Below are 11,170 nucleotides of genomic sequence, written 5' to 3'. Positions count from 1 at the left end.
GAAAGGAAGGAAGGAAGGAAGGAAGGAAGGAAGGAAGGAAGGAAGGAAGGAAAAGAAAGAAAAAGGAAGGAAGAAAGAAGGAAAGAAGGAAAGAAAGAGAAAAGAAAGAAAGAAAGAAAGAAAGAAAGAAAGAAAGAAAGAAAGAAAGAAAGAAAGGGAAAACTGCTTAGTCTTGAGGTCTGTGGTTATGACTCCAGAACTATCCCACAGCATTATCATTATAGAGAGGCTGAAAGAGAGGGCTGGGCTAGATTCAGCTTAGAGGCAAGTATCACTCACACACACACACACATACACACACACACACACACACACACACACACACACACACACACAGGGACCTCTATTCATCCTACTCCTGAAGCCAAATGGATGCTATTACCAATGGAGTAATTACACAGCTATGAAATATGTTACTTTAACAGTGTTTTCTCAGTTTAAGCTTCTGAGACACAATTGAAATCCTGATCATAACGCATTCACTTTTGCACGGCATGTTGCTGTCCGTACTACTTATTTTTGGTGCTGTTCTAGGGTAATGCTCCTACTGAGCAAGCAAAAAGGCAGATTCTAAGTTGTTGCTGATGATTCTTTTCCTACAAGGGGACGCTGGAATTGAGTGAAAGTGTTGAGGGGTTTGTTCTCAGGCCCAGAAGAGGACTGTCTCCTTAATTGTGAAATCAGAAATTACCATTAGGGTCTCAGTGTTTCATTTCTTCTTTGCATTTTTAAAAATATGTGAAGGCGTTAAATAAATTTCATCCAAAAGAATTGATTTATTCTACTTGAAACAAAAAATACATCTTACCAGCCACCCATTGTCATTATGAAGTAAATACTTTTAAAATCTTGGTAGGACTTCTCAGAGTGCATAAACTTGCTTAGTAATTAGCTGAATTTCCTGATAATATCGTAATTTCTGTAAAGTAGATTTGAGAAATGAAGAGGTTCTGATATTGTGACTTACTGTAAGTTCCAAATCATTACATCATATTCCTCCTGAAACAATGTAAATATAAATACATTGCTGTTATTTCCGAAAACCACTTTTTAAAAATAGCGAGAGAACGTTGACTGCCTGATGTTTGAGTGCTTGTCATTCAATTAATCATTTACAATGTCAAGCATACTTAGAGCAAAGAGGGCAAAGAGCCTTCATATCCTCATCATCAGCGTTAACAGTTACCAAACGTTTGATGCCTCTGCGCCACCCATCCCTGTTTTTCCCTTTTGGGAAGCAAAACTCAGCCATTGAGATCCCATTTCACGTTTATGTTCTTCAGTACAAATTTTTGAAAATATGGCTATTTTCTTACACAGTCATGATGCCATTATTACCCTCAATAAAACTAAACTTTTCCCTCTTTTTTTTTTTAAAGATTATTTATTTATTGGTTTATTGGAGAGAAAGAGTGAGAGCAGGAGCAGGGGGAGGAGCAGAGGGAGAGGGACAAGCAGACTCCCTGCTGAGCAGGGAGCCAGACGCTGAGCTCAGTCCCAGGACCCTGGGATCATGACCTGAGCTGAAGGCAGATGCTTAACTGACTGAGCCACAGACTGAGCCCAGGCGCCCCTAACTTTTTTCCTTGATATCATCTCCTACCCAAACCATAAGTAAATTTCCCAAGTTGTCTCAAAAAAACACATACTTTAACAGTTGGTTTATTTCAATTAGAGCCCCCAAATACCCTTTATTACCTATGGTTACTATGTTCCGTAAACATTATACAATTTATAGCAGTAAATTCTCTCCATTTTTTTCCCCTCAAGCTACCAGCTTGTTGAAAAAGCTGGGTCAGTTTATGCCTTAGAAATATTTATTTTTTAAGTAATGTGGCTTAAAGTCTAAATGGTAATACAATATCACATAAACTACTTGGTACCTTACTAAACGAATAATTGAGAGGAAAACCAAGAAGTAGACTCTTAATTATGGAGAACAAACTGATGGTCACCAGAGGGGAGGTGGGTGGGGGGATGAGTTAAATAGGTGAAGGGGATCAAGGAGTGTACTTGCGATATTATACACCCGGAACTAACATAACGCAGTAAGTTAACAAACTGGAAATTTGTTTGTTAAATAAAAACTTAAAAAAAAAATAATTGATTACTACCTGACATGAAATTAACCCTTAGAGTACTTCTTTCACTCCAATTTGTAAATTTGGCAAATTTATTTCCACTTTCCGCTTATATTAAGATTTTCCCTTTAAGAGAGCTATGCAGATTTAGACCTAAGATAGAAATGATAATTTTATAATAACCCTTAGTTTTCAGAAAATATTCATATTTTGGTGGACTGACAGATTAAACAGTGGGTGAATTAGCGTCTAAGTCACCATTCTTACTTGACTATTATTATTATCCTTAACAATGGCTCTCCCTTCTTTAGCCCAGAGGGCATTTTAGGAACTTGCTAAGTACTTTCCATAGATCATCTCGCTGTGTTTTCAAGGGAGACATTGTCAACTGTAAGGCTAATATTCTGAAGCACTTTCAAGCCACCCACCTGCTGGCTGCTTTACCCCCCTTTCCTTGCCCCTTACACGTTGTTCCATTAATGGTCCTTTTCCCCTGTTCCACTTGTTTTAGAATCTAGAACTTTTCTTCTTTCCAGCTCTACACCACTACTTTAATATACTCTCTGATAAGGACATTGAGCCCCTTAGACAACGCCAACTCGGCTAGAGGAAAGGGAGCAATTTCACCATGTTTTCATTGTTCAAGACTACGTGTGTGGTATATTGATTTCTCTCCTCACCGACCTGACAGGTTTTGGCTTTTTATTTCTCTTTCACATCTTTTTTCTCCACCTATTTATTTCTGTTTAAGACTTCATCTGGAAGTGTTTTCGGTGTCTTATTTGACAGAGATATTATCTTTCAGATGCTCTTCCATATTGTAGCTTTCCATGTCAGAGCTGAAAGGTAAAATAATATTTACATCAGGATTTCTTATCTCATATAAACAATCCGTGGAAAGGGTTTTAAAGATAACAAATTTTATTAGATTAAATAATATTTAACATTTATTACCGAATATAGTTTGATGTAAACTTAAGTTTGATATAAATCTGGATGGAGAGCTCACGTTTACTGTTATAGTTTAGACATGCCTCAACTGCTGTTTTCATGAGGCTACTTCGTAATTTTGAGGCTATTACTCAGGCCTAGAGTCATCAGACGAATCTTGGAGATGTGCGTCATCTTCCTTTTTTATGGGTTTTATCCCCGCCGGTGGTGCTTTATTCACAGCTGTGTTAGGTTCAGTTAAATATCACGAGCAGGGAGACTCTGTCCTATTTCATGTTATGGCCACGACTTAAACACTTAGATACTGACTGAGCCTTTGAATGTTGCTGGGAGGTTGCTGACAACTGTCACTGTGACTCAGCCTTACTCCCTGAGGGTCCTAGTGTTGTACATTATATGAATTGTCCTGCTGCGAGCATTACAGGGCAGCGCCATCTCCTCCCCAGCCGTTGTGGGACCTCTATTCCTCCCACTCCTAAACTCAAACAGATGATACCACCCATGGAGTAATTGCACAGTTATTAAACATATTATTTCAGCAGTGTTTTCTCGATTTAATTTAACTGGGCATTACAGGGAGAGCTATGTCCTTCTGAGCCACAACTGAAATCCTGATGATAATGCACTCGCTTTTGGACAGCACATCAGTGTCCATCCTGCTTATCTTTAGTGATGTTCTAGGGTTATGCCTATCCTGAACATTACTGAACAGCAGGCTGAGGGTTCAGAATGGACAGGCCTTTGGCATGACTCAGGGGCTTAGCCCAGGCTAGTCACTTACCCCTCCTAAAACATCACTAGAAAAACCAGATTTGTGGGATGTATCTCCCAAGGAGAGATTCAGCTACCCAAAGAGATAAGGAGAAAAATTAACCCATGTGGGATTCAGCTATGAATACTTGAGGTGTCTACTTTTTTCTTTGCAAAGTAGGCTCTATGCCCGGTGTGGGGCTTGAACTCACAACCCTGAGATTGAGAGTCTCATGCTCTACCAACTGAGCCAGCCAGACCCCCTCAAAGTATTTACTTTTAATATCTCTCTTCTGTCTCTCCATCCCTGTTTCTGCCATAGACCAGGAATACGAGCTCCTAGGGGGCTCCTAATTCTTCACTGCTCGTGATATGCTAGGCACACATGTGCTAAGCACTTTATCTACATTATTTCACTTCATTTTTTGGTAACAACCACGTGAAATAAGTGTTAGGGTCTCCATTTCATAGATTTTAAAACAAAAGCTTATTAAAGTAGCATGACTCAGAGTGAGGTCCACAAATTGTTCATCCTCCTCAGTGAAGTTAGGATAGAAATTAGGAGCTGGCATTTAAGCATGTTGGTAGCCTTTGACATTGCTAAGGTATTTCTATTGTATTTTGCAAAAAGATTCGGCCACAATAGATTGGACATTACAAGGAAGGAAGGAAGGAGGAAAGGAAAGGAAGGAAAACAAAAATTTGATTCTTTACCATAAACAGCTTGAGAAATATGGGCTTAGGCATTTCATGATTAGTCCAAAGTGGCGTATCAGGCAAGTGTCAGAACCAAGATTTACACCTCCTCCTGGCTTCAGAGCCCTGGCTCTTCAGCATGACGTTGCTGTCTCCCAAGGCAATAACTAACGGCGATCATGAGTGAAGAAAGAAACAAGCTGGCAATCTGATAACAATTTGTCATTATTCTTAGGAACTCAGACCTCAGAATTGAGGGGATTGATAGGAGAAGAGACGTCTCTCAAAAGGCAAGGCTCTGGCTCCTGTACCGTCCCCACCACCACCATCATCATCATGGTGGTTAATCTTAATCAAGAGAATCAAGAGCTAGAAGCCGAGAACTGTTTCATGTGCTTAACATGATTATCCTGTGATACCCAGGACAACTTGGTGAGGCAGGTGCTACCCGGCTCTGCGGCAGCAGAACCAGGATGCTCAGCACGTGTGCTCGATGCCAAAGACTTGACACTCAACCACTATGCTGGCTTTTCCCCACTTACAACACCTGGCAGGTTCACAAAGATGTTTGCCGAGGCACTGGAGCTTATTTGTAAAAAATGGGGACTTGGGGATCAACTAACTGGGTTTGAATTTGATTCTAGAGCTGTTTAATCTTAGACATGTTTCTTACCCCCTCTGTGCTTCAATTATCCTGTCTGTAAAATAGGAAAAACAAGATCTGCATTAAAAGCTTATGGTGAGGATTCAATGTTTAAAAACGCACGTTAGCCCCATGTTAGGCACACACTGTTCTGGAAGTCGTAGCTACTTTTAATACTATTATTAAAATTATATACCAGTACTTTTCAAGGTTACCACAAAAGTAAAAAAAAAAAAGTGGCATATTACAGTGGATTTTGCTTCTCAGCCTACTAAATTTTGCTTTTCACAATTACAATGTGTAGCTTTAAGGAGTTCTGTCTCACATGCCTCCAAGAGTGCAGTTAACCTAACGCGTCCTTGCTGCTTGCAAGCCGCCCAGTCCTATTTCAGGTACCCTCATTTGATTAAATTGCTGCTCTTTTAAATATTAAAAGAAGCAGACTTCAAACATCAGAAAGCCCCTTACTCTAGGAAAAGGAGTATGTACCTGTTCGTTAATTACCAATTAATTACCAAGGTATTTATGATTTCCATTCTAAGAACGCCCAGAGCACAGCCTAGTACGTGGTAGGTACTCAATAAATACCTGTTGAACAAATGCCTTTAAAAAAATGCTTCTTATTGGAGAAGTCAGTAACATCCCCTTATTCTCTTTTCAGTCCTATTGAAGTCTGACTTTTAAAAAATGTACCATTAAATAAGTTGGCCGTTGCTGTTTTTCTACTAAAAACCTGCCCTGGCGCTGGGGTGGGGGCAAGGATGCAACCACGCTCTGGGTTTAAGTGCATTCGATAGAAAAGAGCAGCCCGCGGCTACTGGCGCGAGCTTCCGCTGTAGGTGTGTCTCCCAGTGCGGGGAACTTGGTTGAGCCTCGCCCCAGGTACCGCCTTCTGGGAGTGCTGAGCTGAGAGCTCCGTGCGGGGAGCGTCCAGCCACTGAGTCACCGTTACACTGCCGTGACTCAGATTCTCTTGGCACCAGACTGACTCATCGGATCCCGCTGCCCTATCACGACTCAGTCCCCTTGCAGCGGCCAGTGTCCCGCTGGCGCCATCCGCCAGCTCCCTTCCAGCCGTGCAGCGCTGTGCAGGTAAGGAGGACTGTGGAGCCGCAACCTGGAGCCCTGTAACCCCCCGCCCGTGGCTGACGGCTTCCTTAGGAGACTGCAGAACTCTCTGGCTCTCCTGCCTTTTCTGCCGGTGCTATTCATTTAGGGACCGACCTCTCATCTTTCTACACGGATTCAAAAGACTCCCAGCAGTGCCTCTCCTCCCGCTGCACTGACCTTTTTTGGGGTAACAAACTCTAAAGTTGATGTTCGAGTAAACAAAATGTATTATCCTTGTTGCTATAATCTGACTGTGGGACTCGAGCCTAATCTTTGACTCAGAACCTCTTCATCTGTGAAATGAGCCAATGTTCTTGGCGGGAGACCCGATGCTCTGAGCATTGATTCAGTGGCTCAGGGTGGGAATCGACATTTTTATAAACTCCCGATGTCATTTGGATGGTCACGGGTTTGCCCATCGTCAGACTAGACAATTTCCAAGGGTCTTCTAGCTCTAAAATTCTACACATCACCATGATCTTTTTTTCCTCAACCAAGTTGCTTTGAGCTCAAATAGGAATGCATTCATTGTATAGGCTTAGATGGACTACAAAATGTACAAAGATTCTTATACTTATTTCAGGAAATAAGTTTGTATCTTTTATTTTGTAACCAGGTTTACCTGGGCCAGTGCAGAACTGTTTACCTTTAAATTCCCATTTGTAAGGATGAAATTCTAACCTGAAAAATTCCAAACTCAACGGAAGTCCCAAGCCAGAGCCCAGTTCTCTGTGGCCTCGCCTGACCCAGGACAGCCAGGATCCCCAGAGAGAATCCGTCACTGGGTCAGCAGGACTCGAGCACTCCCCTGTCACTCAGCCAGGGCCAGCAAAATTCAAGGGAACAGCACTTCCTGCCTTGTCTGCGAGCTACCAAGTGCATCAGGAAATACAGCTTGTCAAATTATATTTTCTGGCAGAGCCGTCTGCTGAAATAGCTACATTATCTATGACATTAATGATAAGGCCAAAGGTGAGAAAATACACATGAATTTATCCCATCCAATATTCAGAAAAAGGCAGGGAGGCCAGATGTTTCCTTTCTAAGTGACAAAGAGCCTGGGAACAAAAGGTAGAAGGAACAATTCTGAAAGATCTACTGGAACTTCTTTCTCAGTACCTAAGCATATTACTAAGTTTAAGGAGGGCATTCTCTGAATCCTAGAACAGCGCCTGATACATAATAGATAAAAAATATTAAACAAATATGTGAATCAGAGAGTCCGGCTAATCAAAAGATCTTTACCTGCTGAGAGTTAGCCCAGGAAATACTCACTAAATTATAAGCTCAGAGAGGCAGATGTTGGATCTTATTCATTTTATGAGGTTTGGCAAAATTACCAGTAAACATTTGTTGAAATGAATTGGCTAAGAGCTCTTCTAGTTAGGGGCAAATCGTGAGGCAACATAACAGCAGCCATAAGGGTTCAAAGAGTCTCTCTCTATATATTACAAATTCAGCATTTCTTAATCATTTACTGATTCATTGATGACGTGTGAGCAAACACAAGGGCATCTTTAACCGTAAGCTATAATATTCATTTCAGTAAGAGAAACAGCACTATTTAAGGAAAAGGGTTTATGGACATTAATTTGATAGGACCAAACACTGAACAATTTATAACAGTGAAAAATTGAATAGCCCTAAATATCTAACAATGGGGAACTTGTTAAATAAACTATGATGTTTTCACACAATTATGTTTCAGTTAAAATCATTTTTTCGAAACCACTTGCTGTCATGGGGAAATTAATGTATGTTAAATCAAAAAAACAGGGTAGCAGAAACTGTTGATTTCCTACACATACCATTTCCCTGTTTCCTAGCAATACAATTTTGTTGAGCTTTCTATTCTCTGCTTTGCCGTGTGCTTTGGGGGAGGCAGGTACCAGCCCTGCCCAAGGGATAGACTCATCAGTGGTGGCCACGAATTCTCCTTGGCAACGGCTGGGCTGGTTGAGGCACAGGTAGGTGTGTCATTCATTTCGGGCCAGTGAGGTGGTTCGGGGGTAGGGAGGCTTCTGGAAAGGCTTTCCTCCGTCTTGAAAAGAGACACCAGAAGCCAAGATCCTGCTATGACATATTAGTGAGTCTGCAAATGATGACAGCACTGTGTCAGCTGCCCTGCAGCTCAGTCTGAGGCTGAGCTGACATGCCAGGAGAATGCGGAGAGCTGGGAAGGCTCTAGAGGTGGCTGGCAGCTGCTCTGCTGATCATTCAACTTTGGAGTCATTAGCTGGAGGTCAGCGGCCAAAAGTCAACTCTGTGATCAATTTCCTATATGGCTAATTCGTTGAATTTACTCACTTATTTTAGCTGTTTAGATGGAATTGACTGATTTTCATTCTGTTTTCATACCAGCACTGAAGGAATATTAAGTTTGTCCTGGTTTCAGTTCCTTGTTACTGTATCTCGAGATGAACTATTGATGAATTTTCCTGCTTAAGAAGTCACCTCATCTCTGGATTTATGTAAACCAATTATTTCTTATTCTTTAAAACAAATGAACATTGGGTCAAGATTTTTTCTGACTTGTAATTAAAAGCATGCTAACACATGTAGGTTGAGAGAGAGAGCAGGTGGGGGGGTTATCTCTCACTTAATTTCTTTTTTTTTTTTAAAGATTTTATTTATTTATTCGACAGAGAGAGAGACAGCCAGCGAGAGAGGGAACACAAGCAGGGGGAGTGGGAGAGAAAGAAGCAGGCTCACAGCAGAAGAGCCTGATGTGGGGCTCGATCCCATAACGCCGGGATCGCGCCCTGAGCCGAAGGCAGACGCTTAACCGCTGTGCCACCCAGGAGCCCCATCTCACTTAATTTCTGGGTTGTAAGAACGAGATATGGCTGACTTGTGAATTTATTATATTCGTCTTTGTACTTTTCTACATTTTCCAAATTTTTTTTAAAGATTTTTATTTATTTATTCGACAGAGATAGAGACAGCCAGCGAGAGAGGGAACACAAGCAGGGGGAGTGGGAGAGGAAGAAGCAGGCTCATAGCGGAGGAGCCTGACGTGGGGCTCGATCCCATAACGCTGGGATCACTCCCGAGCCGAAGGCAGACGCTTAACCGCTGTGCCACCCAGGCGCCCCCAAATTTTTAATAATGAACATGAATTGCAATTTTGAATAAAGTGGAAAGTTATTCTTAAAACACCGAGTGAAGTGCTATAAATGCCATAAGCGCTCATCTCAGGGGGTTATAAGATCACTGAGAATGCCCGGGTGTCTGGGTGGCTCGGTCAGTTAAGCATCTGCCTTCAGCGTAGGTCATGGGGATCGCGCCCCACATCGGGCTCCCTGCTCAGCAGGGGAGTCTGCTTCTCCTTCTCCCTCTTCCTCAGCCCCTGCTCCTGTGCTCTCTCTCTGACTCTCTCTCTCAAATAAATAAATCAAATCTTTAAAAAAAAATGATCACTGAGAATTGGCATCTACTTAAGCTTAGTAAAGTTGTGGATGGCAAGGAAGACTTCTCAGATGAGAAACAATTGAATTAATGCTAGAAGAATGAGTATGCTTAGGATGGGGAAGAAGAACTGAGTCCATGGCTCTCAATTTGGTGAAGGAACACTTTCATGGTATTTATTGTCTCTTCTCTGCCTGATGCTTTACAAAATGTAATCGCCTTTCATCATTGCAGTGGTCTTGAAAGTATATATTATTGTCACCGTTTATAGAGGTAGGAACTGAAGATGTAAAGCTCACACAATTGACAAATATTGCAACCGCAATTTTAATGCAGATCGTATGTTAAATGCCGTGTGTCACACCCTCCTACATGACCTTTCGGGAGTGAGAAGTCACAGAATGTTGGACGTGAAGAGACCATTCAGAGAAAGAATTGTTGTGATGGTAGTGATTGAAAACTGACCCAAAGTACAAGCAAACAGAGAACTGATTGCCTCATGAAATGAGGAAGGAGCAGAGCGGACCAGCATCAGGCTTGGCTGGACCCAGGAAGGTGCCAGCCGGCACAGGAGGTGTTAAAACATTCCTCCATGAAAGGAGAGAGTGTCCCAAGGCTGCGAAGAAGGGAGCATAAGAAATACACCTCTATAATACCTCTGCGAGCCTGTAGTCTCCAAACCTGAGCTCTGAAAGAAGCAGCTTCCCGAGGTCAAAGCGGAGCGAGGGTAAAGTCGGTCCAAAAACCCATCCAAACATTTGTGAAAAAGATCGGCATCATTTTGTTTTTCTTATTCATATATCATTGTTTGCCTATTACTGTTGTCCTTAGAAAAATGATATTTCTTAAGAAATCTGGGCACAGCTACTCCTTCTTTGTTCCCATAGACAGAGGAACCTAACTCCTGCTTCCTGTCATCCAGCAGTAAAGAACGCTGACCACAGGGTTACCTTTCAATGTAAGGCTGTAATTAGCATTAGCTGCAGCCTGTTTTCCTGCTCGGTGCAGAACATTTATATTTTAGAAGCTTCTGATTATACAATTACTGCAAGAAAGAAGAGCACCCATTTTCTTTTTCCCCACTTAGTCCCTAGGTCAGGAGTGGGTACATTTTTTCTGCAAAGGGTCAAATAGGAAATATTTCCGGCTTTGCAAACCAAATGGTCTCTGCCGCAACTCCTCGGAGTCACTGTGGTTCAAGTGCAAAGGCAGCTGTGGACAATATATAAACAAATGAGCATGGCCATGTTCCAATACGATTTTATTTTTAAAAACAGGAAGCAGGCCAGATTTACTTTGCAGGTCTTGGTTTGCCAATCCCCGTCTTGGATCACCAAATTCCACCCCCCCCCCCCCATGACAGAGCAAGAGATTTCCATAGTTTATATGGGAAATATAAATATACATATAGAATATATGTATTCTATGCTAATTATTTTGATGATTGCCGAAAGCAATCGGTATGAAATGGGAATGAATTATTGTTACCCATTTTGTGCTTCTGTTCATTCCAGAAAAGGAATAAATTTAC

The 11,170-nt window shown here is 41.8% G+C and overlaps 1 non-coding gene across 1 annotated transcript; it reads right to left on the bottom strand.

The window, feature by feature from the left end:
* Window positions 1–3,969: 3,969 nt before the first annotated feature.
* On the bottom strand, window positions 3,970–4,042 carry TRNAE-CUC (transfer RNA glutamic acid (anticodon CUC)). The gene has a single exon. It is a non-coding gene; the product is annotated as a tRNA-Glu (tRNA).
* Window positions 4,043–11,170: the final 7,128 nt, after the last annotated feature.

The sequence above is a fragment of the Ursus americanus genome, chromosome 31 (assembly GCF_024610735.1).
Source record: "Ursus americanus isolate L20-20 chromosome 31, mUrsAme1.1.p, whole genome shotgun sequence".
Classification (NCBI taxonomy): domain Eukaryota; kingdom Metazoa; phylum Chordata; class Mammalia; order Carnivora; family Ursidae; genus Ursus; species Ursus americanus.
This window is presented reverse-complemented; position numbering and strand designations above follow the sequence as displayed.